This window comes from Schistocerca americana, chromosome 3 (assembly GCF_021461395.2).
Source record: "Schistocerca americana isolate TAMUIC-IGC-003095 chromosome 3, iqSchAmer2.1, whole genome shotgun sequence".
NCBI classification, from domain to species: domain Eukaryota; kingdom Metazoa; phylum Arthropoda; class Insecta; order Orthoptera; family Acrididae; genus Schistocerca; species Schistocerca americana.
In genome coordinates this window covers 839,882,593-839,906,460 of record NC_060121.1, presented here as the reverse complement: position 1 = coordinate 839,906,460, position 23,868 = coordinate 839,882,593, and the positions used below count along the sequence as shown (strand labels likewise).

The 23,868-nt window shown below is 44.9% G+C and overlaps 1 non-coding gene across 1 annotated transcript; it reads right to left on the bottom strand.

The window, feature by feature from the left end:
- Nucleotides 1–19,149: 19,149 nt before the first annotated feature.
- Nucleotides 19,150–19,222, bottom strand: Trnaa-cgc. The gene has a single exon. It is a non-coding gene; the product is annotated as a tRNA-Ala (tRNA).
- Nucleotides 19,223–23,868: the final 4,646 nt, after the last annotated feature.

Genomic DNA, 23,868 nt, shown 5'->3' with positions numbered 1-23,868 from the left:
TTCAACGACGTATTGGGGAACTTAATGGGAAGATATTCTGGCTAGCAAGTCTGCTACGAGGATTGTCTAGTGTACAAAACAGCTCAGTTACACCAAAAGCAATGACATTAAGGCTTGATTAACTTAATTGTGTCAGGAGGCACCAAAAAGCTGCTATGGTGACTGTAGCGCCTAAGTTACTAGTTGATGTGTTATGTGTAATAGAATCACTGGAGGGTCATGAGATGTTAGATACAGCACGTTGTTCGGTGAAATTTAGTACTGTGTGCGTACAGGAGAGGGATAGAGGCAAAATAGTACCCATCAATGTGAATAACCTTACTTCTGATGAAGTTCAGTTGTTAAAGGGAACATTACTGGTTACACAAGAGATTCCAGTTGAAGATTGCCACACAAGGGATATTGGGCACAGGACACTCCTAGGAATGAATTTTGTAAGAAACTGAGCCATTTCAAAGGGACAGAGAGGACACAGACAGAGGACTTGTTGCTAGAGTTTCAGGACTTGTTTTTTCTGCAAAGGCCATTGCCTGCTAAGTCATTACCACAACACAGGATTCTGATAGGGTATAAAGCACTGGCATATGGGAGGCCTACAGAATACCATGATTGATTTTGTTTTGGAAGAACATATAAAACAACAACTGGTTGATGGAATTACAGACAAGAGCTGTAACCCCTCGGGAACAGGAATTGTGATTGTGTCCAAGAAGTCTGTGGCTCAAAGAAGTATCAGACTTGTTGCAATCACCACCATGTGAATAGTAAGACTATGACAGATGTCTACCAAATTCCAAATAACACAGAGATGGTAGATAATGTAAGGCAAATGGACTTAAGGAATGGATACTACCAGTTAGAAGTCATTGCGGAAGATAGCCTGAAAATGCCGTTTTCAGTACCTTGGGGATGCTATAATATGTAAGTATGCCCTTTTTGATGAAAAACGTGTCAGTAATATTGCAACTATTGCTGATTGGAGCGCCGCACTGATTGAAACTGTGACAGTTTCTCATAGATCTCTGTGATATAATCATCTTTTCAAGGGATATGCAAGAGCATAGACAATTTATGAGGGGAGCGTTCTAGAGATTACAGGCAGCACATTTACACACAGCATGAAAAAAATGTCACTTTATGCTGGAGGACATTAACTATCTGCGTCATATCATTATTAAAGGTGGTTTGAAGTTGGATCCATAGTTATTAAAAGCAGTGCAAGAATTTCCAGTACCATGAATGACCAAGGAGTTGCAACCAAGCTGGCACTAGAACTATTATATGAAACGCACGATCACATTTTATTGGGCCATGGTGGACGCTGGGTGGCGAATCAGTGGGTGGCGGAAAAGTGCTGGAAGGAGAGGAAGGATGATGATGATCGGTATGTCAGGAATTCTGTGTACTGTGCTCAGTGGGGTGGATTTGAGTAAGAAGCAGTAGTGTTACAGAGGCAGCCAGAGGCAACAGGACTGTTCAATTTCATTTTGTGGTGACCGTAATAGACCAGTCCATTAAATTTCAGGCACGCAGCCACGCAAATAAAATTTCTTCCACTGATATTTCGGCTGCATATCATGCAGCCATCCTCAGAATGAGTCGCAAGACTGACAACAATGTGCGAAGCGTGACCTTATATGCTCCATCATGGTGGCACGTGCCTGTGAGTTACAGACACTAGTCAGCAGCAAAGAGATACTCTTACACATGCGCCACCTGTGGCGAAGGCGTACAGACATTCAATTTGTTTACCAATGTATGTTCGGCTGCAATGACACCATGACAACTTCTCTGCAGTTTAATTATCCTGCTCTTGGGATAATCAAACTGCAGAGAAGTCCTCATGGTGTCACCGCAGCCAAAAATACATCAATAAGGGACTCTTAAGTCTGTACACCATTGCCACAGGTGGCGTGTGTGTAAGCGTATCTCTTTGCTACCAACCAGCGTCTGTAACTCACAGACGCATACCGCCACGGTGGAGCATATAAGGCTGCACTTGGCACCTTGTGGTCAGTCTTGTGACTCACTCTGAGGATGGCCAGACGATACGCAGTCAAAATATCAGTGGAAGAAATTTTATTTGTGCGGCTGCATGCCATTTAATGGGCTATTCAGTATGCTGCAAAAATTTGAAAATGCACATCATAATAGACCATAATGGAAGGATGGAGCGAGTTCGCCGGACAATAGGGTTAGTTATTATGTGAACACGCACTATGGAGATTGGGACACACATCTATCCCTCTTAGTGAATGCTTAAAGCCCCACAGTGCACAGTAACACAGGGTTGTTGCCATTTGACGTCATGTATGGGGAAAAAAATGGTGTTGCCACTCAACATTATTAACCAGAAAAAGAGAGACAGTATGGGAGTCCGTTAGCATGGTGAGGGAAGTGTGAAAAAGGTTCAGTGAGCAAATACTAGGAACTGGAGAAGCAGGAAGAAGTGAAACAAGGGGGACCATTATCTCAGTATAAAGGAGGACAATGTGTGATATCAAGTCCATACACTCCGAAGGGAAAGACAAAGAAGTTTGTAACACAGTACCAGCAATTTAAACTACATGAACAATAAATGTAAAGCTGCCAGCTACCAACAAGGAGAACAATTGTGCATTTTGGGAGTCTGTGCCCATTCTAGGGTGTGCCAGAGGCAATTCCAAGAGAAGTGTTGCTTAAAGTGAGAAGAGTGACAAAAAAGGAGAAGTGGAAGGATACGTGACAGGAGAAAGATATCTAGAAACCACATGCTTCTTATTTACTGATGCTGAGGAATTAATCGATATGTAGTTTTGTTTTCCAATTTGCAAATGTCTCTCTTTTGTGTATAGTGTAGGGTATTAATTTTATTGCAGCTAATGTTATATGTTTGTGTTAGGGTAAGTTTTATTGTCAGTGTATTGAGACATGCTGTTCAGAGATGGAAAGTTTCTGGAGAGAGGGAAGATGATATTTGCCCGTCCTCAGGTTTCCGTACAAGAGAAAGGCCGAAGAAGAAGAAGAAGAAGAAGAAGAAGAAGAAGAAGGCTAGTTTTAGTGGTGCTATACCTCCAAGTTTCTGTGGACTGGCTACCTCGAGCAACAAATTGAAGGTAGATTTATGCAGTCAAGGATTAAAACAGCAATTCGTGTAGTAGTTAAGAATAGCCAATTTAGTATTGGGTACTTGTTTTACTGATTAAGAGTAGAAGTAATTACAACAGAGAACTGGGCCAGGGTAAACCCCAGGTCAGGTTTTCTCTGTAGGAAAGTGGAGTGTAGTACTGCGACTGCCTCTGAACAGAAAATATTCGTATTTAAGAAAAGTAAAGCGAAGTAGCATGGAACCACCGAAGAGCATTGCATTAACAGTCATGGGCTGGTAGCCACTAGTGTGGCGATGTGTTGTTCACAATAGCAGACTAGCCGGTAGATTACAAAGTGAGGATAGCCAAGCTGAGCAGTAAATGGGGACCTCACAGAAGTAATTATGGAGCAAATGGGGCGGTGTCACCACACAAGAGCAAGTCTCTCGTTATGGCAACACGACTAGGTGCTGCATTTTAGTGCAACAAATGGGCACCTTAGGTGTGTCTGGATTTTGAGGTAGGGATCACTTGTCATCACTGGAAGCCAGCAGTACCACTACAATGCCAGAGCTATGCCAGACAGCAAGACAACTGGCCACCCCCAGCAGCAGCCATGCGTTCGAGACCAGGCTGCACCTGTTGCCAGTTCTAAGTCCTTCACAGGACTTGGTGCTGCCAACCTGCCACCACCAACACTGAATTCCTAGTGAGACTGTGCACCATAGTGCCAGCCTTCGCCTGACTCCTGTCCAAGACAGCAGGGCAAGTCACATGCACAGCAGACTCCACCCAATGCCACCGCAGCTACATGCAGAGCCAATGGTCATTCCCCAAGTGGAACACCATTGCAGCACAACACACAGCTATGCTGACGTCAATGACCATGGTCTCCTAAGGTTGCCAGTCTCAGCAATGCAGGGTGCCAGCTCAGCAGCTATGAGCTGAAGCTGCAGCCCGTTCATCTGCGTCAGTCAGCGACAATGGGGAGAGGCATCCCTGCCTCGCTACAACATGAACCAAAATCAATCACAGACTGTTACCAGTGTTTGCCCTGGGTTCCACGGCCTGTCATCACCACTCACTCACTCACTCACTCACGCACACCCAGTGTACTACAATTCTGTAATCTGTAGTGTAACAAATGGGATACACATTTGGAGAAAGTTTGCTGTAATGATTGATATTTTTAATGAAACTGCTATGCCAAAAATGACTATTTTTTTACAATTTTGCATACACTGGCAGAGACTGAACTCATACTGCTGGTGTGGTAGCTGTAGGCCTTAGCTACTGCACAATGCTCACTTGGTCAAAACATGACTAACATTACAGGTGTAGGAAGTACACATAAAACTTCAACATTAGTTTTCTCTGAAGCTAGGTGCCATTGCCCGAAAAGCTGATAGCCAGGTACTCAGAGCAGGACCCTCTACAACATACCTAAGACTCATCCAAATCCGTAACCAACAGGTCCGATGGTCCCCCTTGTCAGCCATAAGTCAGAGAGGGTAAGGACAGACACAAGAACGCCAAAATTCAAATTTGCATTGGAGTAAAACTGAATTGACCTGGAGGGAGGGAGGAAACATCCCATCAGCATCAAGATCTTTAGAAACAGAGCACAAGCTCGGCTTGTGATGAGGATGAGGAAGGAAATCGTCTGTGCCCTTTGAGAGGAACCTTCCCAGCATTTGCCTGGTGAATTTTTCTTCTTTTAATAAACATCATCAAATCTGTTTCACTCATTAGCTAACACCGCCATCTAGCTGATGGCTCTAACACTCTGCTATGCAACCTCTTCCTACAAATTCTGAATATTCTCTCTAGATAGCAACACACGGCTCGAAAAACAGGAAATTGAGTAGTCAGTATCTACACCCACAAGCTAGATCGCACTCCCCAACACTTCCGAAACTTAAATTTCTCCCAGAGCATAAAGTATGCAGACAACTCTCATCTGTGCCTTGAAAATGACTGGACATGCAACTGCAAATATATTGGCAGTTGTCAAAGGTGTCACTCAGCTTCAATCCCATAAGTTGTTTGAACATCTTTTGAAACTTACTGTACAGAGAGAATAACTGCATTGATTACCAGCTTCTGGAATACATTCTGCAGCACTAACTCCATACCACAGGGCATAAAACTTGTCCATGAGGGTTTCCAGTTGACTGATTTATCCAGCTCCATACTACTCTGCCACTCAGCCTCCAGAGCAGAAGGTAGGCACTTAGATTGGCCATTTTCTGTTAATGGCCAAAGTACAACTGTAAGGTGCTGTTGTCTGCAGACACTTTCATAATTTGTTCCCAAAAGATGTTAGGAAGTACCAGCAATCCTGCAGAAACTACTCTCCTTCAAAAATAGCCAGGTCAGGCTAGACCACAATTTAGCTGGATTGAGGGAAAACTGGCTCTTATCTCCAGGTTGGAGGACCATTCCAGTCCCACAGGAAGCGGAAAAACCACTGCTCCCATTCACAATATTGACTGGTATTAGCTAATGGGAACTGCTAGGAAATGAGACTTTACAATGTGAGATGACTTTAAGAACTGTCAAGCTACATCCCTCAGTAAACACACGATCCAGACACAATAATGTTGCCACCTCCCCCAATGTTTCATGTCAATGTGCAACAACCATTCGTGGACAGCAGGTGGCAACACTAAGCAGTTGAGGGTATATAAATCATGAGGTCACAGAAACAGTGCAGTCGTCAACGTAAAGTGGAAATGAAGCGATTTAACTATGTCCGAAAGGGCATGACCACCAGCTTTTGGGCCAAGGATGCATTTATGAAACATGCTTAACTTGTGCTGCTATGGTTAAAGCGTACTGTGCTTGGTAAAATGGCACTACCCACAACCACTGCTGAGGCTACTGTGATGTGACATAGGCTGTAGATGACGGAGGCGAATGACAGCTTGGAGATGTGTATGGGCAAATAGACGTGCAACCGTCAAGCAACCGACCACCTAGATGAACAAATGGGCTACCAACAATGTCTCCTGAACAACCGTTCTGCGAACAGGCCTCTGCAGCAGGGCCCTATTTCATGCACCCATGCTAACTGCTGTTTATCAGCAACAAAGGCTGGCATTTGCATGCCAGCACCACAACTGGATGTCCACTAAGTAATGACAGGTGGCCTTTTCAGATGAATCATGTTTTATGCTCCACTGGGCAAATGACTGTTGGGATGTATGGCCATGCAACAACTGTTGTAGGGTACAGGCTGGAGGAAGAAGTGTTATGGTCTGGGGAATGTTTTTGTGGCATTTCCTGGGTGATCTGTCATTCTGGAAGGCATAATGCATCAACACAAGAATGTATCCATCCTTGGGTCTGTGTCCACCCCTACAAGCAGTTTATTTTTCCTTGGCACAATGGAATTTAGCAACAGGAAAATGTAAAGTGTCACACGGCTCACAGTATATGTGCATGGTTCGAAGAGTACCAGGATGAGTTTACCATACTCTCCTGGCCACCAACCACTGGGTTCAAACCCAACTGAGAATCTGTGGGACCGCCTTGATCGGACTGTGCACAACATGGGTCCTCAAACGTAAAATATATTGCAGCTGGCGATGGCACTGGAGTCAGCATGGCTCTACATTCCTGTTAGTACCTTCCAGAACCTCAATGACTCTTTCCACACGTGTGCTGGAAAAGGTGGTTATTCAAGCTTTTGATAGCTGGTCACATTAATGTGACTGGACCATGTATCTCTCTGTAACATCTAGTATTTCTCAGAAAAACATATGGATAGTTTTCACAAGCTGAATGCATTTATCATTTGCAGTATTACCTTAAAAAAATATAACATGACACAATGGAAAATCCAGGAGGGAATGATTACCATATTGTGAAAAGGATAAATAGCTACTCACCATATAGAGGAGATGTTGAGTGGCAGACAGGTGCAACAAAAATACTGCTAAACTTGAGAGTTTATGGTGAAAAGGTCTTTTTATAGACACAACAAAGAAACCCCCCCCCCCCCCCCCCACACACACACACACACACACACACACACACACACACAAGCCATAAATATGTGGCCACAGACACCATACTGTGATCAACTGCACATGATGGGAGAAGTAATCTGTTTGGTGTGTGTGTGTGTGTGTGTGTGTGTGTGTGTGTGTGTGTGTGTGTGTGTGTGTGTGTGTGTGTGTATGGTAGGGGGGGGGGGGGGTAAGGAGGTGCTAGGATGAGGAGGGTCTAGGACGGGGAGGGAAAAGGATAGCAGGATAGGGATGGGGGACAGTAAAAGTGCTAACTGTGGAAGCATATAGGGACGTGGTGCAGACAAGGTAGGGCAGCTAGATACAGTCAGGAGGTTAGACAGAGGGGGGAGGGGGCAGGGGAGAAGAGGTGTAGATAGGAAAAAGAGACTGTCAGTGTGTTGGTGGAATAGAAGGGCGTGTAGTGCTGGAGTCTGAGTAGGGAGGGATATGTAGGTGAAGGACAGGGACTAACAATGGCTGAGGATAGGGGTTTACAGGAACATAGCATACACTGCAGCGAGAGTTCCCACCTGAGCAATTCAGAGGAACTGGTGTTGGTGGGAAGGAGACCGATGACACAGGCTGTGAAGTAGTCATTGGAGTGAGGAATGTTCTGTTGGGCAGCATGCTCAGCAAGTGGGTGGTCCAAATGTTTCTTGGCCACAGTTTGTCTATGGCCATTCATGCGGACACACAGCCTGTTGACTGCCATTCTTATGTAGAATGCAGCACATTAGTTACAGCTTAGCTTGTAGATCATATGGCTGCTTTACAGGTAGCCCTGCATTTGATGGGATAAGTGGACTGGAACAGGTGATGGTGGGAGGATGTATGGGACAGGTCTTGCATCTAGCTATATTACAGGGATATGTGCCAGGAGGTAAGGGGTTGGGGGCAGGGGTGGAATGAGGATTTTGCTTATTATGTAATGTACTTTTTCTATATCTGTAAATGAAATGTGCATTATATGTGGTGGGAATGTAAACTTATGTTGCACTAAAGATCAATCAGCTGCTACAACCTATGTTTCATATGCATATTTGTCGACTTCAACTCATAAATACACCAATGAAATAATAATCACAACACCAAGGAGGAGTTGTGCAACGTAAACGAGAGTTGGCTGGCATGTTTCTACATCTGAAAGAAAGATGTCTACTCAAATTACACACCAGTCGAATAAGAGTAGTGCTAATAGCAACACTGTGAGGATGAAAATCAGGTTTCCTTTAAATACACACTGTAACAGTCATGAGCATTAGTTACCTTTGAGATTGGACATGGTGAGCTGATGTTAGTCAAGAATGCTTTCATTGACTTTGAACGAAGTAATGTAATAGGGCTACAAGAAGCTGGATGCTCCTGTGAAATTGCAGAAAGATTTGGCAAGAATATCGCCACTGTAAGCGATTGCCGGCAGCGTTGGTTACGAGACTGTGTGGTCACAAGAAGACCGTGCTCCAGGCAGCCATGTGACACTACCGAGAGGGAAGAACATCATGTTCGGTGTATGGCTCTGGTGCATCATACTGTATCTGCAGCAGCAATGTGAGCAGCAATTGACAACACAGTGACACAATAAAGTGTTACAAATCTGTTATTCCAAGGACAGCTCTGAACCAGATGCCCTGTTGTGTACATTTCACTAAACCGAAGCCGCTGTCATTTCCGATTTCAGTGGTAGGCAGCGTCGAGGTCTATTGTTTTCCTATGTTCTGCCTCAGTGCCAGTGATGGCCATGTGTTAGGAGGAGACTAATTGAGGGCCTACAACCAACCTATCTGCATGCTAGACAAACTGGACCTGGACCGGGAGTTATGGTCTGTGGAGCAATTTCATATGACAGCAGAACCACTCTTGTGGTTATCTCATGCAGCCTAACTGCAAATTTGTACATCAATCTAATGATTCGACATGTTGTGCTGCCATTCACAGCATTCCAGGGGATGTTTTCCAACAGGATAACACTCACCCACATACCACTGTTGTAGCCCAACATGCTCTCCAGAGAGTTGACAATTTGCCTTGGCCTGTTCGATCATCAGATCTATCTCCAAAAGAGTACATGTGGGACATCATCCGACAACAACTCTGGCGTATTCACAGTATTAACCATTCCTGTGTTGACTGACCAAGTGAAACAGGCATGGAATTCTATCCCAAGAATTAAGAATTTTATTCACCACAGATCATTTTACAATGATACTGGCTTCGACATATAGGATGCAGTAGTATATACATAATACAATAAACTAATGTCAATACATTGTAGTATACATTTTAAGCATGGCAGTGTACCAAATCATGCCAGGATAGTTTCTAAAAGTTAATGATAATATAATACAACACAATATAGTATGGTATAGTATACCCGGTACATAGTATATTGTATACACTATGTAATTACACACGACTATCCACAGCACACAATAATATGGTTAACTACAGTATACTTTTAAATGCTAATATCCTCCTCAGGTATCTCAAAGAATTCTTTAATGTCATAAAATGAATGATCTGACAGCCAGCTGTACCACTTAATTTAAAAAAAAATTATATCCATAGACTAAACATGAATTGGCAGTTTATTGAACATTTTGAATGGGTTTACTTTGTGGGAATTTCCTGTTCTTGATAATCTGTGGCTTGGTATGTCTAAATTAATGTATAATTGGATTCCAAGTCGGGGGGGGGGGGGGGGGGGGGGCCAGAAGAAAAGTGCCGACAGTACTCCCTATGAACTCTTTTACATATTACGCGCAAGACTTTTTTTTGTAATTTCAGAATGTTCTTGATGTGAGGGGAGTGGCCCCATATAATCAGACCATATGAAATATGTGACTGTAATAGCCCAAAGTATGCGATCTTATGGTACTCCAAGCTCACTACCTCCCTTGGTTTCAAGATAAGGTATTGCACCCAGGATATTTTTTCAAATACGTGATTGACATGTTCCTCTCAATAGAGTTTTGAGTCAGTGTGAATACCTAAGAGTCTTACTGACTTATTGCCTACTTCATTTGATAGTCCCATTAAAAGCTGTTGGGTTTTATCAGGATTACAGAGCAATTTTTTTAGCTACAAACCAATTCAGGGCCTTATCAAGGGTTTATTTTGCACGCTATTCAGATCTGAAATGTTCTGATGTGTGGTAAGTAGTGTTGTATCATCAGCATAACATACAACAGGGTCTGCTATGTTATTAGCTAAATCACTGATAGCTACAATGAAGAACAAGGGTCCAAGGATAGACCCCTGTGCTGATTTCCATTATGGAAGCATGTACATTTCTGACTGAGACAAATTGTTTTCTGTTACTTAAATAAGAACTTATTACAGTGAAAGTGCTTCCTCTCACCCCATAAAACTTCTAGTTTTCTCGCTAGAACATCAACAGGAATGCAGTCAAAAGCTTTGCTTAGGCCACATAATACCAGTGATACCATGTTATTGTTTTCAAAAGCTTTTCCCCTTGCAAAAACAAAATCGACTGTTAAATAAGATATTGTGTTTTTCAAAGAAGCAGCTTATTTGTGTATGTATCTGTGCCTCAAATATCTTTGGAATATTGGAAAAGTGGAGACGGTCTGTAGCTTTGGGGAAGATGTTTGTCCCCTTTTTTAAAAACTGGGACAACGTTTAATATCTTAAGTGCATATGGAAAAACACCAAACATTTATTAAAAATTAAAGCTAATGGTTTGGCAATTGAGTGTATTGTCTTTTTAATTATTTTATTTAACAACCAATAACAGTCCGCACTTTCAGAACCTGAAAATTTGGATACAGCTTTTATAATAGCATGTGTGACAAGCCTCCATTGAAATATCAAGTTAACAGGCAATGATGTTCCAACAAGGACCATTGCAGATGAATTTGTTGCTTTAATACTGTTACTTATTTTTTTAACGGTTAAATTAAAAAGTACCAATTTAATTCCTCAGGTTCAAGCAGAGCTGTTTCTGTGCATTTTGGTGTATTCCCTTGTTTTATTATTTGCCGTGCTGCCTTGCATTTATTGGGAGCCCTTTCTATATGGTGTTCTACTGGTCACTTTTTTGCCAGAAGTAGTTTAGCTTTGGAGAATTTTTTTGCATTTCAGGTATGACCTATGAATGTTCACGCTCTGTTCTGCCCCTTGGGTAGAGGCTTGCTTATGCATCTGGTAGAACATATGCATGTTTTCTCAGATTTCTGCTAGCTCTTCTGTAAACCAGTTCAGTCTTTTCTTTTTCATTTCACTTGGATATGTAACCTTTTTTTACTGATGAGCAAGAATACCCTAAATCTATGTACTTTTTAAAGAAGTTATCTTTGATAACTTCAGCTTCCTTTTCCCAGACTGACAACTTACATTTCTTAATCTATCAATAAACATACTTATGTACTCTTCTTTTTGCCCTCGTACGATTACTACTTAAGGTTCAATTTTAAGTGGTTGCCTCTTACAGAGTGTAAGGAGTAATGGCTCATGAGCTGCAAGTCTGACTGAAATCTTCAATGTGGAAATTCACAACAATGTTGTCTATGCAGGCACTCTTACATGTGGCATGGTTATTTCTACAATAGAGGTCTAATGATCTTAGCATATTCAAGAATGTGCAAGCGACTTGCCTCTGTGTGTTTGCCATTTCACTGTTGAAATCACTACAGACAGAAATTCTTGTCTTACTCTTCAATATCTTTAAATTATTAATTCACATTTTTCAATAAACAAATTTACATAATCATCTGGCAACCTATAGACTAACCACCACTATATTTTCGTTCATTAGTTTTACACAACAAACGTAGAGACATCAATCCTGGAAAATTTTATTTCTTCTTTGACAAAAACTCCAGCCCCACTATTCTTTCTTTGTTTTCTACATATCATGTCTTCCACAACACATCCTTGGGGAACAAATATATTTACTTGTGCTTGGGTTAACCAGTGCTCAGCTGTATAATATTGTCACAGAAGAAGCTGAGTAGCACTGTGATGTAGTGGTTATGATACTTAACTGTTGCAGAGTTCAAACCTCACCTGGACTGTACAATTTTAATTTCTATATTCGGTTCGAGTACATTCTAGAAGTATCCACAAATGTCAAGAATCATTGTACTGGAATGTTCTGTAGTTTTATATATAATAGAGGGAAACATTCCACGTGGGAAAAATATATCTAAAAACAAAGATGATGAGACTTACCAAACAAAAGCGCTGGCAGCTCAATAGACACACAAACAAACACAAACATACACACAAAATTCAAGCTTTCGCAACAAACGGTTGCTTCATCAGGAAAGAGGGAAGGAGAGGGAAAGACGAAAGGATGTGGGTTTTAAGGGAGAGGGTAAGGAGTCATTACAATCCCGGGGGCGGAAAGACTTACCTTAGGGGGAAAAAAAGGACATAAACTCGCGCGCACACACACGCACACACACACACGCACACGCACGCACACCCACACACACACACACGCACACCCACACACACACACACACACACACACACACACACACACACACGCACACGCACACACACACACACACGCACACACACATCCATCCGCCTCCACGTGGGAAAAATATATCTAAAAACAAAGATGATGAGACTTACCAAACAGGAAAGAGGGAAGGAGTGGGAAAGACGAAAGGATGTGGGTTTTAAGGGAGAGGGTAAGGAGTCATTCCAATCCCGGGAGCGGAAAGACTTACCTTAGGGGGAAAAAAAAAGGACAGGTATACACTCGCGCACACACACACATACGAGTGTGTGTGTGTGTGTGTGTGTGTGTGTGTGTGTGTGTGTGTGTGTGCGCGCGCGCACGAGCGAGAGTGTATACCTGTCCTTTTTCCCCCCCTAAGGTAAGTATTTCTGCTCCCGGAATTGGAATGACTCCTTTGGAATGACTCCTTACCCTCTCCCTTAAAACCCACATCCTTTCGTCTTTCCCTCTCCTTCCCTCTTTCCTGATGAAGCAACCGTTGGTTGCGAAAGCTAGAATTTTGTGTGTATGTTTGTGTCTCTATCGACCTGCCAGGTACGAGTTCTGGCTGGAGGCAGTCTGCTCCGCTCTATTGTATGTGCAAGTGCTGAATAAACCTTCATTAAGTGAAGTTAGTGTTCATCATTCATGTAATTATACCATCTTTTACGTGTCATTATTCTGGTGGAGATGCTGGGTATTGGAACTTGTGATAGTGCACATTATCGATGACACAGTGGCTACCATCAGGCCACGACAGAGCCGTTATTTACACGGCGAGAAACCCGAGTTTGAGCCATATTCAACAGATCACAATATATCAGACACAGAAGAAGAAAACAATGTTACGATGACAGCAACTGTGTGCCACCACATGAGACATCCTTCCGGGTTCTCTGGTGACGATGGCCAAGATCAATCAAGTGGCTGAAGGCATACGAGTGTATAGCCAAATTTAACAAATGGGATGACACTGTGTGTTTGGCTAACGTATTTTTCTACTTGGAGGACACTGCCAAGCAATGGCATGAGAACAACGAGGAGAAGTTCACAAGCTGGCAAGTATTCCTGGCGGAACTACGCAAGTATTTCGGCGACACAGCAACAGAAGTGCAAGGCTGAAGATTAATTAAAGTGCAGGACACAGCGTCCGGGAGAAACTACAGCATCCTGCATTCAAGGCGTCTTGGAGCTGTGTAAAATAGTGGATCCTACAATGGAGGAGGAAAATAAGGTTACACATCCCATCAAGGGTATTGGTGACGACATGTACCAAGCCCTACTCCTGAAGGAGGTTTCGACAGCAGACAACTTCATAAAATGGTGACAGTATATCGAGACAATGCATCAAAAAAAGAATTACACACATGAAGTTTGAACGGCTTCCAAACATCGTATCGATGTCTGTGATGAAGGAAGCAACTGATTTCACAAGTTTTCTTCATCAGATGAAAGAGGAAGTTCAGGAGGCACTTGGGTTGCACAGTGAGCAAAAATCTGAGACATTTCAAGAGGTCATAAGGGAGGAAGTGGAACAAACATTGAACCAAATCTCTCGTCCTTCATATCCCTTTAAAACGGTGAGAAAGTCGAGACCCAGATGGAGTTACGTTCCTAAAATGCTGCATGAGGAACCTGTTTGGGCACCAAGGAAGACTGACATCTGGAGGCCCCAGGATAACCAACCAGTCTGTTTCCACTGCGGACGACCGGGACATGTGGTGTGCTATTGTTGAGAAAGGTGGCGGATATTGGATGACGCTCACGCCAGAAGACTGATTTTAGCTGACGCCAACTCCGGGACAACAGAGATGAACAAGAAAATGTGGGTGCAGGACGACGTAGGTCACCATTCCCGCAAGCTAGCCGCCAGACAGGACACTCCCCAACACTCCAATCAAGGTCTCCATTGCCGTTTAGAAGCTCCAGCCAATCACCAAGCCGCTGCAACTTGGAAAACTAAAGGGTTCGACCTTCCTTGGAGGTGAGGCCGCCGAAGAGAAAAATCCTCCGCTGTCAATCACTACAAAAATGAAAGGAAACTACGTCGATATCCTCATGGATGGCCAACCAGCCCAAGCTCTTGTGGACTCTGGAGCATCATATTCAGTCATTTTGGAGACGTACCGTCGCCAGTTGCAGAAAACCATATTAGTCGACAGCAAAACATCTCTGCTGAAGGTGGCTAATGGGAAATATGTAAAACCTACAGGAAGATGTACCATTCATTTGGGTATAAGTGGCCATACACGGCCCTTAGAATTCATTGTCTTACAAGAGTGTAGTCATGACGTCATTCTCAGATGGAACTTTCTGAAAACTACTCAGGCAATTATAGATTGTGGTTGCTTGAAGATTATGCTAGACGAGATGAGATACCGCGGACAGGAAGATGTGAGCATCCGAGTGTGTGGAGACTATGTGTGCTGGATGAAGCGATCATTCCTGCAGTCAGTGCTAGAAAGGTAACTGTCACGTGTCATGCCATGCATCAACCCATGCATCTTTTAGTGGAATGGAAGAGAAGCATACCACTGAAGAATACCTTGGACATCCCAGCCTCTGCCGTCTCGTTTAAGAATGGATTCGGTGAACTGTGGAGAGTTAACTGTCGACGAGAACCGCAGATCCTTCGAAGACGCATGTGTGTAGCAAAGACTGAGCCGTTAGTTGAACAGCTGAGCATCGTAGAAACCTCTCATGCCGAGTCTGTGGGTGAAATTAGCGTTACCACTACGAGACAAGATCTTCTAGCTCGACTATCACCAGATCTCACTAAGGAACAACAGAAGAAGCTACATGCCATTCTTCAAGAGTCCTCTGAATGCTTCAATCCACAGGTGAAGAGCAAATTAGACAAACTGATGGTGAAGCACCAGATTAGCACTGGAGACCATCAACCAATAAGCCACAGAGCATACTGCATGTCACCAACGGAACGTCAAATAATTGGCGATGAGGTACAGAAAATGATGAAGAATGACATCACTCAGCCTTCCCATAGCCCATGGTCATCACCAGTGGTCCTCATCAGGAAGAAGGATGGCAGTGGACACTTTTGTGTTGATTACAGGAAGCTTAATATGATAACTAAAAAGTATGTTTACCCTCTTCCATGAATTGACTATACACTAAATTGTCTGAACGGGGCTAAGCTTTTCTCAAAAATGGACATGTAATCGGGATACCGGCAAATCAAAGCAGATGAGGCTGATCATGAGAAAACTGCATTCATCACCCCTGAGGACCTGTATGAGTTTAAGGTAATGCCGTTTGGTTTGTGTAATGCACCAGCAACTTTTGAATGGGTGATGGATAATCTTCTAAGGCACCTGAAGTGGACGATGTGTGTGTTATTTAGATGACATTATAGTGTTCTCAGAGACATCTGATGAACACGTAAAAAGACTGAGGGCTATTCTTAAGTATCTCTAACAAGGCGGACTGAAACTTAATCCAAGAAAGTGTCTCTTTGGAGCAAAAGAAATCAAAACACTTAGACATCTTGTGTCAAACGAAGGTGTGCAGCCAGACCCAGAAAAGGTGAGATCTATAACAGAATTTCCTATTCACAAAAGTATTAGAGATGTAAGAAACTTCCTCAGATTATGTTCTTATTACCGTCGTTTTATCAAAGACTTTTGTATCAAAGGCAGGGCACTCCAAGAGTTGTTGAAAGCCGATGCTAAATTTATCTGGGGTGGTGCTCAAAAGATTCTTTCGATGTGCTATGAAAAGCTCTGACGACTGACCCTGTACTTGGTCTGTACGATGAGAGAGCACATACAGAACTACACACAGATGCCAGTGGGTATGGGATCGGTGCTGTTCTGGTGCAAATTTTGGATGGGAAAGAGAAGGTTATAGATTATGCTTCTAGGACACTTACAAAAGCCGAGAGAAACTACTCAGCTACAGAAAGAGAATGTCTTGCAGTGATCTGGGCCATCTACAAGTTCCGACAGTATCACTATGGAAGGCCATTCGCAGTTTTTACAGACCATAATTCACTTAATAAAGAATGTAGCAACCAGTCGTGGAAACATAATCATTCACTTTGTTGGTTGAGAGGTCTTAAGGATCCAAAAGGACAACTCGCCAGGTGGGCACTACGTCTTCAAGCGTGTGACATTACCATAGTGTACAAAAGTGGAAGAAAACACCAAGATACTGACTGTCTCTCAAGAAACCCTGTGCAAGACCATCAAGACTTCGATGAAGATAGTGACTGTCTCGCTGCACTCCAGGATCTCTCTGCTGAGCAGGACGCCAAGATATCTCGAATTATGCTTGCCTTAAATCGGTCAGAGGATGTGAAAGGACAATTTAAGGTAGTTAATGGATTACTCTGCAAGAAAAACTTTGATCCATTTGGAAAGAGGTGGCTACCAGTGATTCCTAAACACATGCGCTTGGATGTTCTACAGAAATTCCTTGAGACACCTGAGGCCAGACATTTAGGATTTATTAAGACATACGATAGAATCCGCAAGAGATTTTTCTGGCCAGGTTTATTTAGGAGTGTCCGTCACTGTGTGTCGCACTTTCAGAGTGCCAGAGGAGAAAGGCAGTTCCTCAGAAACCACCAGGCCAACTTATACCAATTCCACCAGCTGAAACTCTTTTCCAGCGTGTTGGGATTGACCTCCTCAGATGATTTCCAACGTCCAGTAGTGGCAATAGATGGATTATTGTTTGCACTGATTTTCTGGCACGCTATGCCATTACAAAAGCCGTGAAAACAGCCAAAGCATCCGAGGTAGCCAAATTAATTGTGGAAGACATTGTATTAAAACACGGTGCCCCAAGGTAGTTATTTAAGGATCGAGGGAAAGTTTTTCAATCAAATCTTGTGACAGAGAGAAACCGTTGGTGCAACATTACTCATCACATGACTGCTTACCATCTACAAAGTAACGGGCTTACTGAACGCTTTAATAAGACCTTGGCCGACATGCTATCAATGTTCATCAGTGTCGAGCAGAGCAACTGGGATGAGGTGCTACCTTTCGTGATGTTTGCTTACAACACCGCCAAACAAGACACCACAGGATTTATGCAATTTTTCCTGGTGCAGGGGCGTGAGGCAACTATGATGATGGCAGTTTTCATTACATCCTGATGACGTGGACGATGACTACATCGGCCAGGTGTTAACCATAGCTGAGGAAGCTTGGCAGTTAGCTAGACTCCACACACTGCAGGCTCAAGAAAACGATCGCCGACGGTATGACTCGAGCCACCGCCCTGTTGTCTACCAGCCTGGTGACCTCGTCTGGATCTTCACTCCTGTTCGGAAGGTTGGTCTCTCTGAGAAGCTCTCAGGCGCTACATTGGACCTTATAAGGTTGTAAAACAGTTGTCTGATGTTACTTATGAAGTTGAAGATTTCGACCCCGACACAAGACAATGAAAGATCAGAGATACAGCCACATCCTTCGAATTAAGCCCTGTAAGGATCCTGCAACCCAGGGCAAATTCGAAGCTCCAGCGACAGGCAACAAGCGGAAATGTGACTAAGAGCATAGCGGCAAAAGGAGTTCCAAAATCACCACCAGGGCGAGAATCAGTCATCGGGAGTCTGAGTATGCAGGACCGATGACTTGTTACCGGACTAGGATGACATAACACCGAGACGCTGTTCCTCTTAAGGAGGGAGCAATGTCGTAGAAAAAGCTGAGTAGCACTGTGGCGCAGTGGTTATGGTATTAAACTGTTGCATAGAGGGTCGTGAGTTCAAAACTCACCTGGACTGTACAATTTTAATTTCTATATTTGGTTTGAGTTGGAAAAAGGGCTAAAAAACACCATATAAAAATGGAGGTCCAAAACTAAAAGTTAAACTGCCTTTGCCATATTGCTTTGGCAGATAAAAAGTAAAACGTGGGTGACAGCTCGCATGTCATTTACTAAAACGGCTGATAAATCAGATGGCAAACCCAAGATGAAACGTAAATTGGTAAAAAAAGGACAGTCCAGCAGTTAGTGGCGGACAGTTAAAATTTGGGCGCAATGTGTACAAACTGGTGAGGCAGCGCCACTGAGCAAATGACGATGGCTAAAAAGCCAGTGCCCAATATGCAACTGAGTTAAAATAATCTTCTCCTGGTGGGAGGACCGAGAGGAGGTCGTCCAAGGTGCCGGGAGAGGATTAATAAGCCAAAGCTTATTCCTGTGAAGGGAGGACCATTGGTGATGCCAAAGGAACACCACCTCCTGACAGACGGCAGCACACAGATCATTGGAGGGAATAGAGGTACTCGCGGGCTGAGGTATGAGGACTGCAGCCTTGGCAGCAGCCTCGTTTCTTGGCAGACCGACATGACCAGGGACCCACAGAAACATGACACGGACTCCACCAAGAGTGAACAAGTGACAGTTTTCCTGAACCCACTGCACTAAGGTGGTGGTGGTGGTGGTGGTGGTGGTGGTTGGTTAGTGTTTAACGTCCTGTCGGCAACGAGGTCATTAGAGACGGAGCGCAAGCTCGGGTTAGGGAAGGATTGGGAAGGAAATCGGCCGTGCCCTTTCAAAGGAACCATCTCGGCATTCGACTGAAACGATTTAGGGAAATCACGGAAAACCTAAATCAGGATGGCCGGAGACGGGATTGAACCGTCGTCCTCCCGAATGCGAGTCCAGTGTGCTAACCACTGCACCACCTCGCTCGGTCTGCAGTAAGGGATGAGCAGTGTACAGTGCACAGAGACTTTGGAGGGCGCTGAGTGAGTCTGAGCAGAAGACACAATTGGGAAGGCTGTGTCGCCGGATGTACTCCGTGGCCTGATACAAGGCGAAAAGCTCGGCTGTAAATACTGAGGAGTGGGCTGGAAGCCGATATCTCAACACGTGGGTGCCAATGACGACTGCACACCTGACCCCATGGTCAGTCCGAGAGCCATTAATGTATAGAAAGGTACTAGCGCTAAGTTCCATGCGAAGGTCGTGAAATTGAAGACAATACGCCAAGGCTGGAGTAGTACCCTTATGAAACGAATGAAGGCCAAGGTTAACATGGGCCGCTTCACTAAGCCAAGGTGGTGAAGGGTTCACACCCACAGGGAAAGTTGCAGGTAGCGTGACGTTAAGCTGTCGTAGCAAGTTGCGGCCGGAGTGGCCTAGCAGTTCTAGGCGATACAGTCTGGAACCGCGCGACCGCTATGGTCACAGGTTCGAATCCTGCCTTGGGCATGGATGTGTGTGATGTCCTTCGGTTCGTTAGGTTTAAGTAGTTCTAAGTTCTAGGGGACTGATGACCTCAGAAGTTAAGTCCCATAGTGCTCAGAGCCATTTGAACTGTAGCAAGTGGCGAAAGCAGACTCCAGGAGGTGACAGAAGAGGGACGAACCCCATACTGACAATCTAAGGAATCATCAAAGAAGGAGGAAGGGTGGCCACGTATGGCAAATGGCATGCATATCTGCTGGGAGAAAGTCACGGCAGTAGGACAGTGGCAGTTCAGCATATAGACTCTCAACCAGGCTGGTGTAGAAGGCACCTGTGGCTAAAAGAGGGACATGATAATGGATAGTGTTGAGACGGCGTAAAAGGGATGGGTGTGCAGATGCATAAAGAGAACAGACATAGTCAAGTTTCGAGCAGACAAGGGACTGGTTCAAATGGAGGAGAGTGGTTCGATCGGCACCCCAAGAAGTACCATTGAGGACATGTACGACATTGAGGGGCTGCGTACAGCAGGCTGCCAAGTAAGAGACATGGGAGGATCAAGAGAGTTTCCTATTCAACGAACGGAAGGGCAACAGGCCAAAAGATGTAGATATTGTGGAAGAAACCATGTGCAACGCCAAAAATTCATACACATGGTTTTATCAGAGGAAAAGCGAAAGCCATTGGAGATGCTCCAGGAGTGAAGACGATCAAGACAGCAGCAGTGAGACAGGTCCGGGGAGAACTGCAATAGATGGCAAAATCATCGACAAAGGAGCTGATAGCAAAGAGGATGATGCTCTGGACAGAACCCTGAGGCACAACATTTTCCTGAATAAAGGTGACCGACAAGGTAGAACCCACAAGCACCTTGAAAACTTGGGCTTGTAAAAATGCCCTAAGAAAACGGGGCAGGTGCCCACAGAAGCCCCATGTGTAAAGAGTACGGAGGATACCAGTTCTCCAGCAGGTGTCGTAGGCCTTCTCCAAATCGAAAAACACAGCCACAGTCTGGGATTTCCACAGAAAACCATTCATGACGTGGGTGGAGAAAGTAATGAGATGGTCTACTGCAGAACGTCACGCTCGGAATCAACACTGTGCATTTGTGAGTAAGTGGTGAGATTCGAGCCACCACACCAGTCAGGCATGAATCATATGTTTCATCACCTTGCAAACGCAGCTGGTAAGAGAGATGGGGTGGTAACTAGAAGGAAGGTTTTTGTCCTTACCAGACTTAGTTATGGGTATGACGGTGGCTTCATGCTAGCGTCTAGGAAATGTGCCCTCAGCCCAGATGTGGTTGTAGGTGTTAAGCAGAAAGTGCTTGCCCACAAGAGAGAGGTGCCAACATCTGAATGTCGATAGCATCTGGCCCTGGGGAAGAGTACCGGGATAAACAGAGTATGATTGAAATCCCTCATAGTGAAGGTGGCATTGTAGCACTCACGGTTCAGAGAAGGAAAGGGTATTGCCTGAGCCTCCTATACTCGTTTCCCATGGATAAGGCAGGGTGGTAGTGAGAAGAGCTCAAAACTTCTGCAAAATGGCGGCCCAAGGTGTTGGAGATAGCAACGAGATCCATGATGACATCGGCACCTACAGTCAGGCCAGAAATGGGGGAATGAATCGTGGTTCCAGAGAGCCATCGGAGGTTGGCCCACACGACAGAAGGTGTGGATCTCTTAAAAGAACTAGTGAATGAAATCCAGCTAGCTCGTTTGCTATCCCAAAGAACTTGACGACACTTTGCATGCATCTGTTTATAATGAATGCAGTTTTGCAGTGTAGGGTGGCGGTTAAAAATGCGGAGAGCATGTCTCTGTGCAGGAATTACGTCACGACACGCCTCAGTCCACCAAGGGACTGGGACATTACATGCTACAGAGGAAGTGCGAGGAATGGAACGTTCTGCAGCAGTAAGGATAACATTGGTGAGATAATCCACCTGGTCATCACAACCAAGGAAATCTTGTGCTGCGAAGGTCGCCAGGGAGGAGTAAAGCTGCCAGTCAGCCTTAGTAAGCTGCGATTTGGGCATGCATGTGGATGGGGTAGGAGTCAGCAGACAGAGAGCACACAGGAAATGGTCGCTCAAGTAGGTGTCAGAAAGAACAGACCACTCAAGACAATGGGCAAGCTGGGCAGCGCAAAAGGATAGGTCAAAATGGGAATAGGTGTGCGAGGAGTCAGAAAGGAAAGTGGGTGCACCAGTGTTAAGGCAGAAGAGGTTGTGCTGGTTAAGAATGTCAGCTATGAGGGCACCTCTGGAGGGTCCTGGGAGAACCCCACAGGGGATGATGCGCATTAAAGTCACTGAGTAGCAATAAAGGTGAAGGTAGCTGCCCAATAAGCTGAAGGAAGTCTGCCCTGGTGACACTGAAGGATGGAGGGACATGAATGGTACAGAGGGAGAAAGTCAGGTGGGGAAAGAAAAGGCAAATGGCAACAGCTTGAAGACTGGTAGTCAGGGAGATGGGTTGACTATGAAGGTCATCCTGTATAAGCAGCATGACATCCCCATGAGATGGGATGCCAACCTCAGGGGGAAGGTCAAAACAAATCGGTAAGTAATGTGGAAGCTCAAAGCAGTCTTGAGGGCACAGTTTCGTTTCCTGGAGGCAGAATACAAGGGGATGTAGCGATGTTAGAAGCAGCTGTAAATCCTCTTTATGGTACCGAAGGCCGCGAATGTTCCATTGGAGGACAGTCATGAGGAGGAAGAGATGTAGGGGTATCAACTCGGTGGCCACCAAGGAACAGCCGGTGGAGAGTCTATACTACAGGGCACAGAAGGAGGAGGATCCTGCCCCATGGGGTCCACAGGAGCATCAACGTGCTTGTGCGGTCGGTCAGAGTCCAATGCTGAATAATGGTTGGTGGTGCACACTGGCGAGACAGAGGCCGGCCGGGCTAAGTGAACATGTGGTGACACCGTCGAGCAGGATCTTCGAGTTGGTCAAGGAGAAGACAGTTTGTCTTTAGCGGACTTCTTCAAGCCCTTCTGGTTAGAGGAAGACTTGGGTGTTGTTTGGCTGGTTGGACAGAGGAAGTCTTCTCGGGAGTACTCCTTCTGTCCTTCCCTGCCTGCCGGCTGTGTAGTGGGTAGCTTCGCCCCTTTAGGCGAGAGTTTGACAGTTTGTTGCACAGTGGGATGAGGAGACTGTGATGCTACCTTCACACTGGGTGACTTCACAACATCAGAGCCAACTTTGAGGTCGCATGTCTGCATAGCCATGTCCTTCATGGAGCAAGGGGTAACAAGAACTGAACTATAACTGCCAGACAGGAGAACACAGGGTCTGTGATTAGCCAGTAACTTTCAAGCTACTGGGTAAGGCACTTTTTCCTTTACCCGAATCTTGTGAACAGCCCGCTCATCTAGATACACGGGACAATCCCGGGAGGAGGCGGCATGGCTGCCATTGCAGTTAATACAGTGGGGAGAAGGAGGCAGACATGTGCCCTCATGTGCGTCCCTGCCACAGGTTACGCATTTGGGTGGGTGTTTTTTTTTTTGGTGGGGTTTAAGGGCGCTCAACTACTGAGGTCATTAGCGCCCAGTCACTGTTGTTAGAGCACATGGAATCTAGTAAAACTCAAGGGGAGGGGGGGACACCAGAAAGACCTGACAAAGATGCAGATAAAATAAGTAAAAAGGTTAGATGTCTTTGGACAAGCCAGTCAAAGTTATAAAACGCAGAACACGAGCAGCTGCTTGAGCGTCATCAGCTAAAATATCTGGTAAAGTAGATGGCAGGGACGGGACAACACGAGATTGACTAAAGCGGGGACACGACAATAAAACATGGCGCACTGTTAATGCCTGACCACAAGGGCACTGCGGGGCTGGGTCACCGGAGAGCAGGTAGCGGTGGCTAAACCGGCAATGCCCAATCCGCAACCTGGTCAGAAGGACCTCCTCTCGCCGAGATGGTCGGGAGGAGGTTGTCCAAGCAGTTGGGAGCGGTTTTACTGCCCGGAGCTTGTTTCCTTGGAGGGATGACCAAGCATCCCACCACAACGACACAAGCCTCTTACAAACATCCCCATGAACGTCAGATGACGGGACACAATGGGAGGCTGGCCGAGGCAGGAGGACTGCAGCCTTGGCTGCAGCATCCACAGCCTCATTCCCAGGCACTCC